The sequence below is a fragment of the Cuculus canorus genome, chromosome 2, assembly GCF_017976375.1.
Source record: "Cuculus canorus isolate bCucCan1 chromosome 2, bCucCan1.pri, whole genome shotgun sequence".
Lineage (NCBI taxonomy): Eukaryota > Metazoa > Chordata > Aves > Cuculiformes > Cuculidae > Cuculus > Cuculus canorus.
Window position 1 is genome coordinate 7076555 of NC_071402.1, and position 23511 is coordinate 7100065.

The 23511-nt window shown below is 38.9% G+C and overlaps 1 protein-coding gene across 5 annotated transcripts in view; it reads left to right on the forward strand.

Annotated features, from left to right (window-relative positions):
* The first annotated feature begins 320 nt into the window (after positions 1-320).
* FAM135B (family with sequence similarity 135 member B) overlaps positions 321-23511 on the forward strand; it is a 265525-nt gene continuing 242334 nt past the window's right edge. For 4 of the 5 annotated variants that reach the window (XM_054059779.1, XM_054059780.1, XM_054059782.1 and 1 more), the window contains exon 1: positions 321-409. The gene's annotated coding sequence lies outside the window, so the exon portion shown is untranslated. The remainder of the gene's footprint in view (positions 410-23511) is intronic. The other variant, XM_009566206.2, reaches the window with a different exon arrangement.

Sequence of the window (23511 nt, forward strand, 5' to 3'; positions counted from 1 at the left end):
TTATCTGCATTACTCACGTAAAATATTATTCAGCTAGTACCCCCATCATTACACAGTTTCAAACACCGCTGTACTAAATGCATATGTGTCTAAAGGAATTGCTGCTCCTTATGCTAATGTGCTAGCTTTCAGAAGAAGAAACAAAGCAAAACTAAGCTTCAATATTATATATCTAAACTGTATGCTTTGACGTGAGCCACGGCTTACAGCAAAACAACCTCACCTAATGCTGTCAGTGGTGCTGTGGGTGTAGATGAATATGTATGCACATGTTTAGGATCTTAGACCTTCCCACCTCTTAACATAATCTAGATTGTGGTGGAACCTCTCCTATAAACACTCTGTCTTCTAAGGCATGTATTCTTTTTTTCAAAAGACGCCATCCAGAAGAACAAGCTCACTGAAACTGGTAAGTTATCTGAAATAAGAAAGAATGAAGATAGAGAAAGGCAGATTTAGAAAGAAAATGGTTTCTTGCATTGGAATAGTATAAAAGAATAAGTAAGTATTGGAAATAGATGTGGCAGATTATTGTTATCTATACAAGGGAACATTTCAAGTCTTCTAGCTGTCTGTCAGTCTTGATGTTAGTTCATTATTGTGCAAAATTTTGGCTATTTTCTTCCTGTAATTTAAATACATTGAAGACTACTGATTGAATGAGATGTCAAGATCAGCTGTCAGAAACTGACTGTAAGAGAGGTGAAATAACATATAATTTATAACTTTGTTAATGTTATTGTCTTCCCCAGGATGATGACATTCTGTTCTCACCATCATATTTTTTTAGTTATCCAAGGCAAATGTAACAGTTTCAGATATTTACTGATAAAATAAAGGAAATCCATATTGTATGAAGCTTCCAAAAATTATTTCTTCTGTGCCGCACATAGAAATTGCAATGCTAGTCTGTGAGCTTTCCTTGTGGATCCTGGTATATTAGTATCCATAATGCAGCATGATGTAATAAAAACCTTATTGAAACAAATTATTCAAATAAAATTAAAACAGTAATCTGTTTATTTGTTGATCCCCAATCTTGACTTTCCAGCTCGGTGACTTGTGTAAACTCATCCTGTAAGTTATGGACTTGCACACTGTTGTGTTAGGTTAATCATAGAAATAGAATTAAGCTTTCTAATATGAGACTACACGGACTTATTTATTACTTTTTTTCTTCCTGGGTGAAATATCTTTATGCCTCCTGCTTCTACAGCAGCAGAAAGTCTTCCAGGGAGTACGTCGGGGAGGAGTATTGTTGTAGAGATAAATTATTGTAGTAATACAATCTTAAGACATGATATAGTGTCTTCAAGTCGCTCAAGTGAGTTTGACTGTTAGGTGTGAGAAAATTCAGAAATGTGATATTTTTAAAAAGAAAAATATATGAAAATTGAGAGCAAGCTGAAAGTAGAAGGTCTGAGGAAAAAAAAATACTTTTAACCTCCAACCCTCTAGGAAAGGATAGTCAGCAGTGAAAAAGGAATGTTTTCAGAAAGCTGTAGGCGAAAGGGGTTATTGTACCTTTAAGTGGTTCCTGCAAGGTGCAACTATAATGTGTGGTCCTACTGCAGAACGTTTTGTGCAATGGTGTCACAGATGAGCTAAATTAGTATATTAGTTGTTTTCCAATTTGTTGAATGCCACTGAGGAGGGCTGAAGGGGGAAAATTTCTCCAAGCAGAGTTCTAGTATCAACATGTTGAAGAGAACTACTGAAGACCTAAGGGAGGGACTGAACATACAGGCATGGGTGTCTGTGGGAGTGTGGGTTGTTTGTTTTGGTGGTTGAGGTTTTTTGTGGCTTATTTGGATTTTTTGCAGTGATGCTGGGAGAATCATGGGACACGTTGTCCTGGAAGAAAGTCAGAATTGTTTTCAGGAGGAACAGAAGTTGTAGACTGTCACTTTGACTACTGTAGAAGCTGGAAATCTCATCAGAGCTTATGTAGTAAAAGGATGTGGGCAGAATGATGGGTGGCATCCATAACAGATGATTAAAATACTATGTTTTTATTGTGAAAGGGTGTTCCACAAGAGTAAGAAAAACAGTGCTGCTCCCAGGGAAAGCAACTGCCTACCTTCCCCTGGAGCTGAATGACTAAACTTCATATTCTGTTTGACTCACCTGAAGTCTTGGCCTTTGTGGATCTTTTGCATGCCATTTATCTGGCTCGACCGGAGTTTAGTGGTTCACTCATTCTGTGTGCTCTCTTTTCTGCAATGAACTCAGGTAACTTTTTCTATAGACCTTAAATGTTCATCACTGCGGTTTCCTGGACTTGGCAACATATTGTACACACCCTTTTAATCAAAGGCAATGCCAGGTAGAACTTGCTGGCATGTTAGCAGTGGTTTCAAATAGTGAAATGTAGTCTGTGAAAGGAGTGAAATGTAGTCTGTGAAAGGAGAGACTTCAAAGGACATTAACTGACGAATGTTTTGAATGTTTAGTGATGTTACACTCCACTGAAATTACCAGAGATGAAGGTGCATGGTAAGAGCTAATGAAGAAAGGTAGAAGTCTGTGGGTGTTCTCCTGGGTGTTTGTGTGTTTCTGTTTTGGGATATCCCCTAGTTAGGTGGGCTGGGGCACTCTAGCAATTCCAATCTTATTTTACTCTTTTTAACTCTCCTCTTGAGATCAAACCTTCCCTAGTAGGTATACTTTAGCTCTGCCATCTCTCCTGCTGGTATTTATTCACAGATTCATTACATACTGTTTTCCATAGTTTAATTAGGGACACCTCAGCTCTGATAAAAGATTATACTAAAGCTTATATAATCCTTGTCTGGCTTATTTGTTTGCAGGGTAATTCTCTAGCCATGTTAATTTAAGAAGATGTATTTTAATATTCTGCTCCACCTTTGTTTGTGATCCTAGTGGAAAACTTTGCTGGGAAACTCATCCAGCCCGTAGGCAAGAGGGCTACTCCAAGGCCTTAATTTTGCACTTTGGAGCCTTGATTTAGACCTCCTGCAACTTCACAGTAACACTGAAATCAATGCAATGGACCGTGAAGTTAGAAAGCTCTAGGCTTTTCCTAGAGATTGGGTCTAAACTAAGTCTTTGATGACTTTTTTAGTGATAATATTTTTACTCTGAGTATGTGTTAGCTAAGCTTTATGGGATGAAATCCTGACCTCTGAAGACTCTTGACTCTTATAGTGCCAGACACCAGTAACTCCAGGTCCTTAACTTGGATGGAAAATATTCTAGTGTCTGAGTTATTCACATGGAGGTGGCAGATATGATATAAGACCTGCAGGAGCCCCGGTCTCTTCTAGAGTAGCAGCTGGAGGCTAGCAGGGAGGCCTGGGGGTTCTTAAATGGCAACATACATCTCCATGTAGGCAGCTGCATCCCACCATGCTTCAGAATCTATCTGATGCAAAAGTATGTTCTCTTTTGCTGTAGAAAAATCTTGGATTAAAGTATACTATCTCTAAAACTGATAGCTTATATCTTAGATACATATGCTGTGGAGAACCGTGGTTTTGGTGGTTGGAACTTCTGGCCACAGAGATGAACAAACAACACTGCTCTTCTGGAAATCAAAAATCTATTAAGCTACAAGGTTTTAGCACTTAAACAGAAAAAAACCCAAATTCTTCAGATTTCCATGTTATTTGACATTTCTGTGCATATCTTTTTAATTGAAAATAACAAGCAGTGATATAATCAGATGTCTATTTAAAATTCGTTCTTTATCTGAAGTTTCAGAAAAGAAAAAAACAAACACATAGAAAATAATCTGAATAAAGTGGGGGAAGTAGCTGAAACACTGTGTGATTTTTTTTTCCTGATGGCTTTCCCCAGGCACTGTACTTTTAGATGCTTTCTTGCATAAGCATCTTGTAACACAAGGCTGGGCTGTGTTGTCATGGAGACTTTCAGGATAACTCCCCATTTTGCTAGAAAAGACAAATTTCATAGTGGCTGTCATTGTATTAATTTGGTCACAGGACCAGACTTCCTGCTGTACTGTCCCTTCAATCCTCATTCTTGTCTACCCTAAATCTTTTTTATGCCATTGCAGAGAGTAAGGCAGGTAGCATGCTCTTTTCTGAGGCTGTCTTCATGTAAATTCACAGGCCACAGTGCAATAAATAAATGCAAAGAAATATTTATGGCCAGGCTGAGAAAAGTGTGCATAAAGGCTTCAGTTTCATGAAGAAATCTGTGCTGCCATCACCAGAATCCTGATTTATGCTTGCTCTGTCACATGGCATTGACCACCCAGAGCCTGGAGAAGAACCATCTAGTTGTTCTATATATGATGTCTAAGATAAAACCCGAGTAGCATCATTATTTCTCTCTGTGATAATTCCAGATTCAATATTGTGTACCAAAAGATCCCCAGTTAACATTGGAAATGCTCAATTTGAATGCATTTACTTGCAAAACGGTTTATGTGTGTTATGCTTTTTCTGCTCTCAAAGACTCACAGTACAGAGATTAAATTGCCTAGCACAGTACCTAGTGTTAGGAAAGCTTCAGACCTCCAGGGCCAGTGGTTCTATATACACATAGGTGCATACCTCTCCTTCAAAAGAGATTTGCCCTGCAGTTATGCACCAAAACGGATCTTACACCTCATGTCTACAGGTCTGGCCTCAGGCAGCTGTACACCTAAGAGGGTTTAAGAGAAAATCAACAAGTAATCGTTGCAAGCAGCTTCCAAATATGATTTTCTTTGACTTACCTCTCAACTTTCCAGCTACTCTCAGCTCAAGTTTGCCTAGCATACACACTAGTCCTTCCTCTTTAGGAATTCATTAATCTTCCCACATTACATCCTGTGCTTTCTCTACCTTAGCCTCATATGCCCTCAGACCTTCATTATACTCGTTGTTGTTTCTTTCTACTCTGCCTGTCAGTCTCCCTTCTGCATGACACCAAGGAAAGTACCTGGTGCTGCTAGCATCAGATAGTTCCGAAGAATTTTCAGGGATGCAAATTTGTATTCAATCCCTTCCCCAGGACGTTTGTCTAGGTGGAACTGACAAATGACATAAAACCCTCAGAAGGCTATTTTGGACAGATGATGTGGAAAGACAATGGACCTATGGTAGGCTGTATGGCTGCGTCCTCTCTGCTGTCCCTCAAATTTATTTCACTTTTGCAATACATAAAGATTACGTGAAAACTATTTCAGGCTGATGTCCTGAAAGGACTGTTTGTCCCTGTGACTACCTTATTTCTTTTTTCCTGTCCTCAGAGGCAAATCAAAATATCTCAGGGTCATTGTAAATAGTCAGCAATTGTCCTCATAATATCTTTCCAAGTCAACTGATCTTGAGACTCTGAGTTAAGACACCCTCACACCCCTATTTCAGGCAGCAAGCAGGTTACATTTTGGGTTTTAGCTACTTGCTGAAAAATATCTTTGCTTTCCCCTTCTGAATGATGTTTTCTTCTCTGTTAAAAGACTCAGGCGGGTGGGGTGGTGGGGAGTGGTGGAGAGGGCGTAGTCTCCTTGTGTTTCCTTCTTAGTTTCAACAGGGTGCTGGATGCATTGGAAATGCTGAAGGAGGCATCATCCTTAACACATGGATCTAGGAAGATTCTGCCCTTCTTGAATCTTTTAGATCTGCAAAGGTGAATTGAGAATCTCCCAAGGACTGATAATATACCCTTAAGGCTTCTGGGAGCTGCTGCTGGCATTCTCACACACAGTTTCCCACAAGTTTGAAATGGTCCAAAAATCCTAAAGAAGCTCATATCCGTGGGAAGAAGAGTCAGGTCTAAGCTGTCATGCTGATGGCTTTTGCAGAGCATCTTGGCTTCTCTTCTGGTCTCAGCTTAAGTCAGTGGATACCTGTCAATTTACGTTTCCTGGAAATACTTCCCAGAGAATCTTGCATTTGGCTGAACAACCCCATCCTTTTCATCTTTATATCAGTGTTCAACTCCAAGAAATCAGATGAGGTAAAAAAAGAACTATCTGAAGTCTGTCCTCATCTGCAAATATGTTGTAGTCTGCAGTACTGAGAGTTCCCACGGAGTACAGGTCCCTGCATTGATCCTTCTTAAGAGTAACCAAAACAAAGGTACTTAGTGTTCTCTCAGTAGAAAGATACAAAATCTTTCTGGAAGTGGATATTTACTCTTTATGTCTTTATTTTATTTGTGCTTTTTGGTTTTTTTTTTTGTTGGTTTTTTTTTTTTTTGGCAGTATATACAGAGATTTCCAGCAGAAAGTGTCTCAGTTGCTGCTTTACTGATCAGTGACATGTCTGTTAAGGACACGATTTTCCCAAAGCTATTGAAAAAATAAGAATCGGGTATGCTGTAACAGCAGAGAACTCTTTATGATCTCAATTAAAGGCCCTAGACAGGTTATTTAAGGCAAGAGACTGTTGAAAAAGGTATCCTGATCTTAAATGTTCTGAATTTCAAATGTATTGCAGCTGCTTAGTTCCACTAAAAAGCCTTTCGGTCTTAGGAAACCTATGCTAGGCTAAGTGCTTGATGGTTATTTTAAGCAGCCTTCTGCATTTAGCAAGCTACAATAAATCTTACTTAGAAATGCCAACATACACGTCTGCAAACTATGGACAAGATGACGCAGAACTGGAGCTTTTAAGAAGTGACAGAAAAGATACTCCTTGTGACTCTTTACCTGGCTTCTTGTTGATCTTCTCCAAATGCAGTGTATTAGCCAAATTGCTTGCAGTGCATCCTACAAATGCAAACTGTGCTTGTGGAATAGGCAGAGCTGTTACATAGCACCTGAAAAAATTCCTCTACAAGCAGAGATAAAATCCCCTTAAGATATAAAATCCTGCAGTAATCTTTTCATTTAAGAGATCTTTAAATCTATTGTACGTAGCAATTGACTAGAAAGTCCCAATTACATTTACATAGAGAGAGCTTGGGAGTGATGGATTAAATGATTTAGTTAATTGCCCACCCTGCTTGGCTCAGATGGATGCATATATGTACCACTTATGTTTATCTGGCAGGTGTTCCTTTCCTCTCTGTACTTTGGACTTGTTTTTCCCTGTGTTGTTACTGAAACGAGGCTTATGAGGAAAAAGGGGATAAATAAAAGAAATTCCTAAGATGTTTAAGCAGTCTGTACCAGCGTGGCAATATGGAAGATTCACAAGGAGCCCTGAACATTTGACGGCTCCTTCAGCTACCACTGCAGTGCCTTGTTACATAGGTAAGCTCAGATGGAAGAATAGAGACTATAGCAATTAAATTGTCTCACACTCACAGTTCTTCATTTATCTAAATACAGCATTTAGGTAACATTAACTCACCAGAACCTGTGCAAGATGTTACTAATTTAATCTGTGCCCTATGTCAGAGCATGTATACAGGGCAGGGAAGATCTGTTGTCACTTTTTTTTTTAAGAACGGGTACCATAGTATGTGATAGAGAAATTACTTGGCTCATATGACAGAAGAAGTGTGGTCTAGGCTGGGATTCAGAGCTAAGTCTCTTGAGCAGTGAGCAGGAAACTTTGTCATCTACTGCCAGTTCTCAGTTCATGTCACTGCAATATGGCAAACAAAGCTAAAGATAAGCAAAGATATTTAGAAATCCATTGTGAGCAGATCCAAGTCCAGTGGCTCTCTAAAGCCACCTTGACAAGCCAATAGGTTAGCGTAAGTATTATGGAGCAGAGAAGAAAGGATAGATTCAGGTAGGATTTTATGAGTTAGCACAAAGATTACCAAGAATAGGTCTTGACAAATCCGCAGATGAGTTTTGAGTTCATTAGCCAGGGGGCTGAGACCTTACCACAGAGAATAGGTACAATCTTGGTGCTTTTATTTCCTCCTTTCTGTTGTTTAAGGATGCATACATCTCTGTAATTTAGTGAAACAAGTGCTGTGGCCACAGATTACAGCAGCCCAGGGGAAATCTGAGAATTACATGTATTGGTAGCTCAGGGAAAGTTTGAGAATTACATGTATTATGCCAGCTTGCAGCTACACAGACAGCTCTGCCAGCTCGTGTGGGCGAGGGTTTGACCTTGCTGTTCTGTTTCGGGATGTCTGAATGCCAGAACAGAACACACTGCACTTGGGTACTGTGGTTTTCCATAACCTCTTCAGAGATGGAAAATAATCTTATACCCTTCTGTCCACCAGTTAATGAAGCCAAAGGCTACATACTCTGACTTCTGCCACCTGAAATCCTGGGAAGACTGCCATAACACACTCTGTTTGATCTTCCTTTCTAGCAGTCAGCTTTATTGCTACCTGATATGGCAGTCTACGCAAGGTTCTGCAAAGTCAGATAGTCCTCAAGTAGTCAGGCTGGGACAGGGGCAATGAAATTTCCATATTTTGGTCTCACTTGTGCCTCTAACCTAATGATCAGGTTTTGTGTGTCTGTGTGTGTGTAAGTAATTTTAAATATCTGATGTAATTATGTAACATCTACCTGCCAACCTCGGTGGGACATCACAAGGTTTAATTAAATGTTTGCAAAGTATTCTGCCATGCTGAGATACAAGGTGCTATAGAAGGCAAAATATGATAACAAATATAAAGTCCATTGCAATCTGGGAAAGTAGGTGTCTACATTTAAAGTAGTCACTTTCTGTTGCACTATGCAAGCAAAGTGTAATTCTTGAACTCTAAGAGATTGTCCCCAAAGGTACGTCCTTGGTTGGCACAAGAAGCTGCCTCATGCAAAACAAGTAAATTGTTAGTTTAGACAGATACACAGCCAGAAGATGGGGGTTAATTATCCTTTTTTTTTTTGGTTAGTTTTTTGTTTTGTTTTGTTTTTTTGAATGCTTTCCTTGTTGTGTTCAAGATCTGAGCTATCCGCTTAACCTCTCTCTTTAGCCAGGTGAGATGAATTCTTTTGCCACAGTTCTCCAGGATATAGGCCTATGGTTCTTTCTGTGGAGAAATATGACTTTTGCCCTAGATTTTTACTAGAAAGGTTTAGGCTTTTAATTGTATTTGTATATCTACACTGGTTATACCTAAATAGTCTGTTTCTTTAAAAGCTGATCCAGTCAGCCAACATACTGTAGGAGTTTAGGAAAAAGCATAGAGCCTCCTTGTCATAAAGAAATCTTGTATGCAATCATGATAAGTCTATCATTCTGCAATGTATCTGAACTGCTACAATATGTCAAAATATCTCCAATGCAGGTGAGATCTGACTTATGCTGAGGCCATGAAGCTAAGCTTATCTCAGCCACCGAGTATGAAAATTACTTTCATAGAACTTGTCTCCCAGAATGTGAGGTGGATGTCAGTATGCTGTTCAGATAGTGGGGTGTTTTTTAATACAGATAGAGATCTTCACTTGTTGTATGTCATATCAGCAAACTGCTTGGCTTGCTCAAGATGACACCCACGAACTCCACTTGCTCATTCACTTTCCATGTTGCTACTTGTTTTGCATTTGATATCTGCTATCATTGGCTCTATGAGTCCTGAATGATTTTATAGGACAGTAATGTTCCAAGAGCAATTTATATACGCACTAATGCAGAAGCTGTAAATATTTTCAGCATAGTCAGTGTCTTAAATAGCACTGATAGCATTGCTCTTTGCTTTTACTCAAAGAAAAAATCATGATTCATTTGAATAGATGTTAATAGCATTTGTGCTTTTGGAAGCATTTGGAATCACAATGATTTGTTCTTTTACCCTGGCCTTAATTTCCATCTTTCTTCACTACATATATGGTCTAATCCAGAATATCCAATCATTATGGCAAGACATCTTGCAGTTAAATTGTAGTCTGGGATGGATCAATAGCTCTGCTTGCACCTTCCTGCTTTCTTTCCCTGTTCTACCACTAGTCTTACCTTAATTTCTCCAAGAAGGAGGTGGGAAGAGGACTGGGACTGGGAAAAATCTTGAAAATCTTGTGTCCTCACACAACATCCCACCTTTGCTTAGCCAGTTATCCACTTCATAGTTAGTGAGTCCAAACTCATTTGAAGTTAAACATAGCCTAGTTAATGATGTGAATTCTTGGTGCTTGTACCTCAATGCTTTCTGTTCCTCTCCGCTAACTAATGAAAGATGTTCATTCACACATGCTTCAACACAAGCATGTTGAAAAGAGATAGAAATTGGTGAAAGCAGAAATACTTATGTTTGTGGGATTTTATTTTTTAGAAACAGCTACAATAAAAGGCTCTCATTTCAGTATTGTCAATCTGAAGTCTAAAAATTCATAGACCTAAATTGCACTGGCATCTTTTTCTATCTTGACTTTCATCTTTCAGGGATTACATCAGAAAGATTTTTTCTCTAACATTAAGGGTTAAATGTGCTAAAAGAAAAGTGAATTTTCACCTTTTTTTTTGGGAGTAACATAAGAAAAAATAGCAAATATCAGGCTGAAAAAGAACATGGCAAGTGAGTAACAGTAGGACTGCAAAGCTTCTTTGGATTTCAAGAGAAAATTGCTAGATAAAACTAAACTCTATGTTTCATCAACGTCTAGATGTTAGTGATGTGAAAAGATGTTCAATAAAAATAAGAAGGCTATGAAATGGTCATAAAAAGATGACTTTATTGTGAAGCTTAAGGCTGACTTGCATATAATGTAAAGGTGCATCAGTTTTCCAGCAACTTAAGTTCTAGGCTCTCTACCTTCTGTAACTTGGCAATTTTACTCTGTGGAAATTGGACAGAACAGCTAGGCTCAATTATTACTCATCAGTAGACTCTGGATCTGCATAATCACAGCACTGACAGTTAAGTAAACACAAGATATACCATGTACCAGAGATATTCTGTAAACAGAGAGTAGAGGGATAGCTCTTAAAATGAGTACGTGCATGTACAGTCACATTACATGGAGACCAGCTGGCTGGAAGCTCACAATTACTTTATAATAATGACCAACACATGTTTTGAGCCCGTGGTGAGTGGCATGAAGGTCAACTTGCATTTAAATAGCAATAATTACTATAGGTTTATTGTGGTAGAAAAGCAATTCAAAAGCTTAAACCGTGATTCTACATACGGCTATGTGAACAAATTACTACAAGGTATAGTCTACTACATGAAATTTGTTGTTTTGATAAAGGCACCAGTACAGACTTTAATAAAAATATATATTTTTTAAAAGCAACTTAATAGTATTTTTTAATAGCTTCAACTTCTTACTAGTTTGACATGGCTATCTAATTTGTCCATAAATCCTTTTATACTAAATCTCTCAGTAATGGAAAATGGTGTCCACATTCCCATTACTGATATGAAGATCTAGTGCATAATCAATATGATGTACAGTAATAAAAAAGACAATTATTAGCCAATATGATAATGAAAAAAAAATAGCTAGAAATGTGGAGACTGCACTTGGCTATTTATTTTTTGTATTAAATTCCAATGGATCTTGTGAGGTATGCTTCAGAGATTCTCTAGAGAAAAACAAATGGGAGGGAAAATAAAAATGCAGAATGACTTGGGTGATTTAATGGCCTTTTGTCATTCACAGTTTAAATCCAGTCTCATTTAGGATTGAGGATAAGGTTTTATTGTCTTATGTCTGCAAGGAATAAGGGTGTGGTTCATGCTTCAGTTCCAGAACATACTGGGGAAAAAGAGTACGAAAAATAGATCCCGTTGTTTTTGATAAATAGGTTTTTTGAGGAAGTCATTACTACAGCCACAAAATTACCCTTAACGATGTCATTAAGCTTGAAGACTAAGGAAAATGCTGACTAAGTGTCTATTTAAGAGCTTTTCTGTCTCAGGAAGTTGGTCAAAGTTACTTTCCCCATGTACTTCTCTTCAGAACAATGTTTTTGTGTTAGTTAACATATGTCTGTTTGCGACTCAACTTGTAGAAGCCTCAAAAGATCACTTGGAGCAGTATGAGCTACACAAAAAAGAGGTTGAGAGTGATATGCTGTCTGTCCATGCTGAGATTAGCTTTCAATAGCTTTCCTGTACAGCCCAATAATTGCTCGGGATCGAAGTAGGTTGTCTGGGAGAAATTTACTTTTGTCATTGTAGCCACAAGGAGGACACAATTTTCCATGTCTATCCTTTCCATTGCATTTGAAAGCAGAACCTTATTTTTTTCGATCTCCATCAGAACTAAAAATGTTCTTTCCTGTATTTGTGGGGTCTATTTGATATTGCTCAGCTGTATGATGTATCCTTAGTGAGATAACAGTGGGTTTAACCTCATCCTGCAACTGACAGATTGCATGTGATACTGTTTCATGCTAAAGAAGCCTCTTTCAGGTAGGAATCTTGTAAAAGGATTCCTATCTCCAAATTGTTCTTGCACAATCCTTCCATTGCATTTTTCTGGCAAGGGCTCCTCTTTTGCCGTATCTCAAAGATCTTGAGAAAGTTAGTTCTGGTTGCATTGTGTTCATTGCCTTGCCACAGGCGATAATCCTGTGACAGCCTGAAATTCAGAAATGTGTAATGCACCGATCTAAAACATCACAGTATCAGGGGAGCTCCTAGTCTGTGTGTGGGATAAAATCGTATCATCATAAGTTTCTTGCTAATTCTTGCTAATAATCTACATGTGTCTTAGAGCAGGGCTATATGCAAAGCAAAAGCAGTTCTTGACAACTGTAATTTAAAAAAAAAAAATAGAAAAAATATCTCCGCTCTTCACAAACTTACAGAACATATTAGTCACATTGATGTAGAGCTTATTCACTTTTTCCATTGTAAAATCAGTTCCTTCCTTGAACCAAAGCAAAAATCCTTCTCACAGATGAAAAAGCATAAGCTTTAGCAGTATGAGAAAATTCATTTCTTATTGCCATCTGCCTCTGGGATGTGAAAAGGGAAGTGGATTGATGCTGTATGGGCTCTGCCTTTGTGATTTAGTTAATCCTGCTGTGATAAAGTCCAACATCTGAAGTAAGTAGTGACTGTCAGAAGTTTCTCTGCAGTCATGGACATGAAAAAAAGGGTGAACAAAAGAAATACAAAGCCAAAGGAAAGAGAAAACACAGGGATTTCAGTTGTTATACTGCGTGCCAAGTTCATAATCAAATTAAATCTTCGCTGTTCTCATGTCCTCTGCTGATTTTCTACCTTCTGGAGAGTTTCATAGGAAAGCTGGTCCAGTGTTGTGTGGAAAAGCCTATGCATTCAGAAAACAGGAGTTAGTCAATTTCTGTTGGCTCCAAAGTTTGAATCCAAGGTCTCCTGAAGCAGACTCTCAGATACTGGATTTCAAAAACTAAATAACTTAGTAGAGTGGTACAGCCAAATAGTTGGCCGCAGAGAGAGGACTGACATGAACAAAGAAATCCCTGGGCAATTATATCCTTACAGACTATTTATCGAGTCCTCACGTGGTGGTTTGGTCCAGTAGTAACATTTCAGTCTGGGGTCTTCTCATTCCTCATTGGATTCCTTGCCTGTCTTTCAGAATGATTGTTACCTTATCTTAGAGCAGCTGTTGTTGATGATCTGTATCCTTGAAGTCTCTGTATCTTTCAATTTACATTGGATCTAGAGTCTCTATTTTGACTCAGCACGTTCAGTAAGTAAAGTGGAAATTTACAGCTTGGGACCTAATGCTTCAGCAAGTCTGGCTACTCATGCTAAGTGAGCAAAGCTAAGCAAACAGTATACTAAATCACACAATATTATAACTCTAAGTGATTTATTCTGTTTAATATATTACTTATTTAAGCTAAACTAATCTCTATTGAAGAGGAGAATCCCTTGTGGTGCAAACCAGCTGCTGACCAGGGAGGATTCAAATGGGGCTCATCAGCAATCTGTCATTAGGTAGAGATCTTATTGCTTCAAGAAGCACCCTTCAGAGGTGTCCCAGTGCAAGGGGAGACCATTGCCATGAAGCCACACTGCCCAGCAGGGAGAGGTCAAAGAAGGCTCAGTTAGGCTGTCATATTTATGAGATAAAAGTTGTTGGCTGGTAGTCAAAGTGAACACAACAGGGGAGGAATGCACGAGGCTCTTTCTATCCACAACTTAAAGATGTTCACTATGTTGTGCTGCTCCTTATGGGTTTTGTCTATAGACGAGTTCTTGGCCTGACTACTGATAAGGATTTTACATCCTCTGGGGTCTGAATCAAAATGCTGCTGGTTTAGTTAAGGGATGCGGACTGCATCCATCACACCCTCCTTCTTCACTGACCATGGTATCTGCAGGGCTGTTTCAAATTTTCTCATTCCTCTCACAGCTGCTACAAAGTGTTTTTTAGCCTTTCTTATAGACATTATCACAGAGGTGCTACCAACAACTCTGATGGACTCAACTTTGGCCAATGTTGGGTCTGTCTTGGAGATGGCTGGAACTGTCTCTCTCTGACATGGGAGCAACCTCTGGTGTCTTCTCAGAAGCCACCCCTGTCATGAACCCCCCACCACCAAAGCATCATAGCATAAATCCAGCATGCTTACACTAGTGATCTAATTGCTGGGTGTAATGTTTCATATGAACTCTTGAACAGATTATTTTATTTTCTCCACACACAAGACCTGTCAGAATATCAGAGGATCCTTTCTTGTGTAGGTAAAAAATGTTCAAGGTAAGAAAAGTTATTGAAATGCATTTTTTTCTTCATAAGAATAAACATTTATTGTAGAATGGATTTCCTTTTTAACATGATTTTATAGTAAACCCATAAAGCTTATGTAGAGGATAAGTAAAACTAAAAGAGTTGGCACCCAGATGCTGTACATGATGGAGGGAGAGAGTTACCACAGGCATCAAGGATTGTTCTGACTGTTGTGAGAGATGCTGGGCATTGAGATTTGAAGAACTGGAAGCCTTGTTTTTCTCTAGGAAAGTGGATGGTGTTTTCGTCAAAGTCAGGGCAAGATCTTACGACAACAAAGCTGAACTCTCAAACCACTGCTTGAAGATGAGGTTCTTTCTTTATTGTTGCTGAAAACTGCCACACAAACTGAGGGGAAAGGATCATGAACACTTACTTTTTAAAGCTCTTTATATGAAACATTGGACTCAGTTGGCCCAAATACAATCTTAAATAAGGTCAGTATCATATCTCTTGGAAAATATTTTACCTAGTTCAATGACAGTTTAAATAATTCAAAGGCAGGAACAAACTAAAGAAGAAGGGTTTTCCCTGCTGCACTGAATGAAAAGTCTAACATCAGAGAGTAGCTCAGAATAGATGATTGCATTGTTCCCTCTGGTCTTATCTTGGAAACCACAAATGTCTGTAGTGGGAGATCTATGACCTTTGCTAAACTTTGTAATCCTCTCAGATTTAGCCTGAGAGTAGCTACAATGCCATACTTGTTAATATTGCACTTAATTCCCTCCAAAAAAAATTGTCAATTGAAATTATATTTTCAGAAGAACAGATTGAATGATTCCTATATTTGCTGGTTTAAAGGTTAAAAATACAGCCTCTGTAAATTCAAATACACTTGACTTTAAAAGTGTATGTGAATGTTTGGATGATGGTTGACTGTGGACTGTCTATCAGGTTCGTTTGCTGAGCACTGAAAACACGTGCTTGCCAGCAGGTCTAGGTTGGACAATGGTATGTGCAGTAGGAGCCACTTCTGCCTAAATTGGATAACATCTGAGCTTTCTAAGAGTGCATTGCCTCCTCTAGGGAAGAGCAGAAGCTGGGCTAATCCATGCTTAGCCCCATGGATTTGGGCCTCACAGCAGAAAAAAATTAGTGCCTTATGCTTTTTATTGGTCATGGTGACTGTAGAATCACATCTGAAGTGCTACCAACTGAAGCCCAAAAAGAGCTGAGCGCTCTGTGCCTGAAAAAAAGAGATTTCCAAGATGACTGGCCCTTAAAAATAACGCAGTGTGTTTCTTCAATAAAATGAAATATGAAATGAAATAAAAATGAAGTAGCAACATATATTGTTAAACTGACGCTAGAATTGACTGAGGGTAGAATTCATGGCTGACTACTGTGATTTAAACAAATCTCTGTTTTGTGCTCCCTCTGCTTAAGAGACTGTTTCTACCTTAGCCAGAAAGAAAATATTGAACAGTATTACTTGTTTCTCTTGCTGGAAGTACCTTTCTTAATTTATTTTTAAACAGTTGGTGCCAGGTACCGCCCCTCTGTAAGGGTTGTGTGAGGTAATAAATATCTGCCATGCAGGCAGCCAACTTGGCCAAGGATGTTGATTTATTTTAAATGACTGCTTTATTTTTTTTTTCTTCAAGTTTTATTCTGCAGTAGGAGATGACACTGTTGTCTTGTGGCACTAATGTTCTTCTCTTTCAGTGACAGCCTGTTAATTAGAGAATGGAGATAGATTAAAAGCCAGGTGGCATCATATAAATCTTGATTGTAAAAGGCTATTTTGCTTTATACAGGTCTTTAACACTTTTACTTCATTACAAATAAAATTAAAGAAATATGGGTAGTGTGTTTTTTTTGCAATTTTTAATAGCTGAGTTCAATACTACTAACGTTACAGTGGTATTTGAACCATTTAACATCTCAGCACCTTCTGTTAAGTTATGCATTTTTTTGATTTTTTTGCTCACTTTGAGATTTACAGGTGTGGCTATGTATTTCTTTCAGTTTACATCATAGCAATTGGTTTTCTGAAACTGCTTGATTTGTGTATTTTTTCTTTCTCATCAGATTTTTGAGAGATGCAGCAATAAATTATTAGACTTGACTCCAACAGAAAAATATGACGTTATCCTGCAAGGTACTTGAAGGTGTCTAGTTGTGTCAGAACCAACGAATATTATTTACTGCTCAGTGATCTTTTGGGCCAAGGGAACACTTGCCCCTTTCAAACTATACCTGTTTGAAAGTATGACATTTATGATAGCAGGAGGAAATATAGCAGCAGTGATCCAGAAATCATTGCTACCTTGCCCATTTCTCCTTTTGGTTTGTTTCAGAGCCAGAACTTCCATTAGCCTGCCTTTTGGTCAGAGCACAAAAAGGGTGACTGCATGTGGGATAAGACACAGAGAGGAGGTGACTTCATGGCCTGCTACAAAGATTTGGTTGTTTGGACAATTTTCTGAGTAGAGTGTAGCCCTTTTTCCAGCATATTTGATTCAAACAACTTTAGTGCGCACACAGAGATTCTCCAAGCATGATGTAGGGAACCTAAAGAGGAATTTTTTGCTAGCTAATACACACAGTAGATATCTGAGTTTAATGAGGTTAAGCATTAATATGCTCACCACAGTGTTTCTGTTGGCAAGACACTCATCAGTCAGATGAAGAAGAGCTCATCTCCATTGCTCCTTGCAACAGGCTGATCCCCGATGCTGCTAAGCTGCCATCTCCTGATCGTCTGTCTTTATTAATTAGGGTTTCATACCTTCTTTGTGTCAATATTTTTTTCCCCTCTTGAATGCTGGAACTTGAATGCTAATACATCTCTGTGATTACTTTTATGCCCATTTTCACTTTTCTGGTCTCTCACAGTTTTAACTCTTGGGTTTTCTCACCACAAAGAGGGACATGTTCACCACCACCTCCCAAAAATGGTTTTATTAGGGAAACAGAATCAGGGTTACACAGCTGTTCTGCACCAAACTGGGTTTTGGTTCATGAACAACCAAGTCCTTCAGCCAAGGGCAGAGTCATCAGGAACTAGGGAAAACCTGGGAACTCATATATTTCAATGGGTAAGTCTCACTGGGTGTATCTCATAGGCTGTAGCAGATTTTACATTGGAATATTTAAGAATAGTTCATGGGCAGATTTATAGCCTACTACTACTGGAGCTGGAGAACACAGTATCAGCGAAGTCTAATTTATTTTATCTTTTTGTGTATGTAGACTGCTTTATGGTTCATTCTTACTGTTATCAATTTGCTGATTTGCTAGCAGACTGACTTAGAGATGTACCTGTAATACTGTGATCCATTGGAGCATATTGTGTTCATTTCAGTACTCTGAAACAGGAGCTGAAAGGTTTCAGGATTAGTTTCCAGCTGAAAATGTAGCATTCAACTTGCTATTTTTCCTATATCGTCTGTCTTCTTGACTGCAATCTAAAATGCTCTTTGCGTTACACTTTGTGTAAATACGATGAATCTGATAGCTGTGTACATAAATCATTGATGATTTACTGACCTGGATTTATGCTTGGATTTACTGTATTGATTGTGCAAGATGGCATCTGATTTGTTCTCTGAAATTATACTGTACAAAACACAAACACAGCTTGTCTCTATCTGAGAGCTGATCTCTGAATATGTGCCATCCTCCTTTTCCTCTCAATGTTTTCAGTTTAACATGCATTAGGTGGGAAGAGGCTCACATCGCAATGCTTTAAGTTACACAGATATGCTGCCTGGTAAAATAGCAGCCCAGATCTTCTTCATTTTGTCTCTTTTTTCTTCAAAATCTTACTTTAACTTCAATTCTGATCCCTGGACCCTGATGTGAACAGCAGCTTACTACCTGATTCTTGACTGTTCTTATGGCTATTTTAATCCAGAAAACTATGCTCAGCGTACTGTAGTGTAGTGAGGGGGAATAGGATTGCTACAGTGCTGTAACACTGAGCTCTTGGCTTACAGAGAATGCCTTGTATCAACTCCAAAGCAGCCCAAAAGATTATTGGGCCAAGGAATATCACTTACAGAGTGGGGAAAATGATGTTTCTTTACCAGTAATTCTGTTTCTGCAAGTCAGGGCTGAACATCAGATTTTGTGGCTTTACTGCAGTCTGTTTAGCTGGCAAGAGGCTTAATGCTACCAAAGTGGGCTAAAAACATGTCTTTTTCATTGCTGCCCTATAGTCAACAAAGTCTTAGCAGGAGTGGAGGACCCAGAACTGTGGAAGTAAGTAAGAATAGAGAGCTGATGAGTTAATATACACTCAGGTTGCACTTTCTCAGTGAAGCTTTTGCTCACTTTCCCATTTCTGCCCTTGTCTATCACACCCCACCCCCCCCACCCCCCCCCCAATATCTAAGGACAAGTCAGGAGCTCCCGGCAGGAAAGCAGGAGTGTTTCCACAGCTAGAGAACTTCTGTGAAACTAAGGGAGATGATTCAACCTCTGCGTAATTCAGGGGCTGCTTGCAGGTTCTGCTAGGATACACAGTGATGGCTGGATTAGTACCTTTACAGGTGTCAAGGTAATTTGACCTTCCATTAGTGAAATCCCTGTGTGCTTTCGGAGGCAGAATGAAGGCATGAGCCAAGTCTTGGCAGTGCTGCCTTAAGACTAATGAACAGAGTTCATGATCTCTGTGTTGGACATTGGGAAATAAGAATCTTCTGTTTCTTGTGGACTAGACACAAGATGCTTGAGGCCCAGGAAAATGCAGATTAAACTAGACTTTTCTGCCATGAAAGATACTTTTGGAAAGGGGTGAAACATGCTACTACTATGTTATGTACTATTATGTATGGCAAAACCATCCACAGATGGGATATTTTGAAGAGGCGGCTGTCCCATCCAAATGTAGCCAAAGCAGTTTCTTGGTTCACATTGGGACCAGAGAGACACCTGGCAGGATTCTGACAAAATGTTAATGTATTGTGAATATAGCTGCCAGACAGCCATTTTCGTTGTCACTGTTCTCTGTTACACACTGCAGCACAGCAAGGGTAGGGCCGTGGGCAATGAGTTCGAGGCATTTGTCAGAGCTGTCCTCTTGATACTGTCTCAAAACAGATTGCATGCCAGTAGCCAAGTTTTGTTCAAAGGGAACATCCAACTGCATTACTTTCAGCCTCTTTGCAGCATTACGGGTTAGCTGTGCTTGTCCTCAGGTGATTCCTTAGCCATCATCTGAAGGGCAGGCTTACTCATTGGAAAGCAAGGACATGTGATGATTTTTGTTTATTTATCTATTTATTTACTGTTAAGTTTTAAGCAACCTTTAAATCAGGATGAAGTATTTATTGAGCAGCACTGTTTCATAGGAGAGAAGAAACACTGTCAGGGAGACTTCACTGGGTTGTGCTGTGTAGCTGTTAAAAGCCTGGATCACAGGAGGAGCTTGAGCATGGTGAATGGTGCACCTAGGAGGGGTGGAGCAGTGCAGAGAACTGTGCATCCCTAAAATAGGCACAGCTTTTGATGCAGTTTTTCATGACACCCAAATTAGAATAGTTGTGGGTGTGTGTCTGACAGGTTGTCCCTACTGAAGATGTTACTGCACCACTGTCATCCACAAAGACGGAAAATAGGTAGAAAACCTGGAGAATAACTGTATTTATAAGAGATAACTAGAGTTTCTTAAAGGCTAGGAGAAGACAACTCTTGTCAGATGGTGTCATGCACCGCAGGTATGCAGAATTTCTAATGCTTTCAAAGGATGATTCCTTTGTTGCAGTTTTGCAGATGTTCATTGTTAGGAATGGTTGGACTCGGTGACCCAGTGGGTCCTTTCCAACCTGGTGATTCTATGATTCTATGATATAGATGTGTCTCTGGTTGCAGTCCACTGTATGTTCTAGTCCGTTCTGTATTCTCCAGTGTCCTACAAGGTATTTTAGTTATGGTACACACAGCTACAATTCCCAGTCATGAAATCAAGCTCGATGCATTGACCTGTGTTCTTTTTAGATGAACTCTACAGGAACACTGCTACGCAGGACCATATGACTTTTATTTAAGTATATACTGAGTATGATTGTGATAATGATGCTGAATACTGCTTAAACACGCATGATTTTTGTTATTCTTGTCAATACTGCTTCAAAGGTAGGATGTCTCAGGTAAAGTAAATGACAGAAGAGTAGAGGTTTTGCAATGGTTGAGTAGCCTATACTTGGTAGAATTATTTCTTACATTTTCTGAGCATGAGATTTATGCATGTGTAATAGAATCGTTATTTTATGTCCCTTTGCTGAAGTTATGCCAAGGAAACTGAAATGACTGTAATACCAAGACAAACATACCTTCAAGAGTTACTAGCATCAATATAAATAACCTATTCTTTAATTAATGTTTGAATATAGTTAAGCAACTGCAGAATGTAAACTTAATGGTGAATTTATCATAGAACATTTCACTTCCATGAAGAAAAAGAGCAGTGCCAGGAAAAATAAAAATTATAAGTCTTTTGAGATGATGGGAGTGTATTGTCTTCATATTGCCTCCTACACCTGTGTTTCTGAAACAATAGCATCAGTAGGTGATTTACTTTTCTGTCACTTAATACATTGAGCATCATTAAATACTTTGACGTAATTAATAAAGAAAGTAGTTTTATTTTAATCACTCCCTGTCTTCACAAACAATCATTGCAGTTCATATAAATTGCTGGTATGATCTGAAATTATACAAAACAGGCCTATTACATGAGAAGTTAAGGTGCGCAAGTTATGAGATATAAATAGCAATACAGGAAAAATAGAAGCCTGTGTTTTCATTTTAAAAAGAGCCTAGAAAAATGCTTCTATGTGAGATTGTTTCTAATGCAAATGAGACACATCTCTGAAGGTGAAAATACTGGGAGTTTTAGGGTGTCAATTCAGAATCATAAATATGTATTTATTTTAAAATAAAATATGGTCCTCCTTTGACACAAAGTCATCAAGTTTGCTGAATCTGGATTTGATTTTAAATCAAATCAAGTTCAGTTTATAATATAACAATGTTTATCAAATGTCTATTTCTGTGAAATTCTTATGTTTTTAATGAAGAAAATACATAGATATATGTTGCCAGAAAGTCCCTGTGGGAAAGCAAAGAGCAGGACGTGATGAGAATGATTCAGGAAAGATGAGTGAAACAAAGGCAGGCTCAGATCTGTGGGAGCAGGAGGTCATGGAAGGAGAAGGTGAAAAGGTGATGCAGGCAAAAAGAAGAAAACAAGTAATTAAAGAGTTTGGATGAAAAATATTAAGCTTTGGGCAGTAGAGATGTTTCTTTCCTAGATGATAATTCCAAATATGGGAAGAGAATGAAGGTGTCAGAAAGAAGCAAAGGTTGCAGTAGTTGCAGTGATGGAGAAAAGCTGATCAAATGCTTGAAGTGGAACCAGCCTGCTGCTAGATGCTGAAAAAGAAGAAAACAAAGAATTTAAATATGACTCAGGTACTTAGAAAGCTACAGAGAGGATGTTCCACTGTGAATGTAGGGAAAAAAAGGATAATCAATTAACAGATATTTTTAAGAAGAGAAAAGGTCATCAAGATACCAATATTAATTTCATGCTTAGAGCTGCCCTTGATCCTAATAAATGATTACTTTATACAGTTTCTCTCTGAGCTGCAGGACACATCTTAGATGGAGATGTCAACTGGTGATGAAAGAAGGATGGAGAAAACAGCTGAGGCACTGTTGGGGTTTTTTTTAATTATTTTTATAATATTATTAATGTGTTCTTGTTGGAAAATCCTACTGAAAACATTATTGGAGCTCTCTGATAGTGTGGTACGTGGCTGGAAATTAATCTTCCTCATGTGAAGGATAAGTGATCCTCTTGTTGGAGTTGGCAGCTCGAAGGCCTGCATGAAGATGTGAATGCAAAATTTGGCAGAGGCCAGTTGAGCTTTTGGAAACTGACAGGTTTGAGAGACAGAAAAAAATGCTGAAGCATTCAATAAGATGCAGGAGCTACAACACAAAACAAATGAATGAGAGCTCAGTGGGATAACAGAAGGAACAGACAAACAAGAACCCATCCAGCAGCAAATGGGTCCAATGTAAAGACAAGATAGTATTCAGTGGGGAAAGGAGAAACTAGAGTGCAAGGGTGCTGTTAAGGTGCTTAATAAAACAGGCTAGGCATTGGTCTCCAGCCCAGAGGTCAAATGGCCAGGCATTGCTTGTCACCACACAACCAAACTCACTCTCCTCTCTTTCCAGCAGCCCACATTTTTTTTTTTTTCTAATAATTAACATGTGCTAATTTTTAAAAACCATGAATGACCACTGATAACATTTGAGTCCATGCCATGGCCCTGTTTGTGTATACTAAGACGTGTCTCACTGAAGGAATTAGGGTCATGAGTCCATTAAAACTGGGAAACAGATTCTGCCACCTAAGTTTGAAAGCAGAGAGGATTCATGGCTTTAAGATGGAGAGGTGAAAAGTATGTTCCTTCTGTACTTGGGAAACAGACATGAATATGACAGACGTTGAATAAGGGGGAAGAGTATTAGGCTGAAAATAAGCCAGTCAGAAACCCTGGAGTGATGGGGTCGAGAGGGCAAGCCAAAGAGACAGAGCTCAAGAGCAGAGGACATAGCTCTGAGTCAGCAGCACTGGAAAGAAATCGAGTGAATTTCTCTCTAATGGCCTGGGGTCCTTTTATATTATTCCTCTGCAGTGCTGGCAGCAGCAGTATTTGCTGTAGCAGATGTGGATTTAATTAATGTGCAGCTTATTTCTTTCTCCAGGTCACTCTGAAACCTCAAATGGAGGATGAGAGTGTCTATGGTGAATTGCTTGAAAATTTAAGTGAGGTAAGAGGCAACAGTAGGGTCACTCCTGGACATAGTGAAGTGAAGGAAGGAGAGATTACTGTCTCTCACTGTCGTGTCTCATCTGAAGTTGAGGTCAAGGGTGTGAGTGAGACATGGTTGGGTTTTTTTTTCTGAAGTTGGAGCTTTGGACCCTTTGTCCAGTAGAGTCTTCAGGGGACTTTTACAGCAGCTCATTAAGT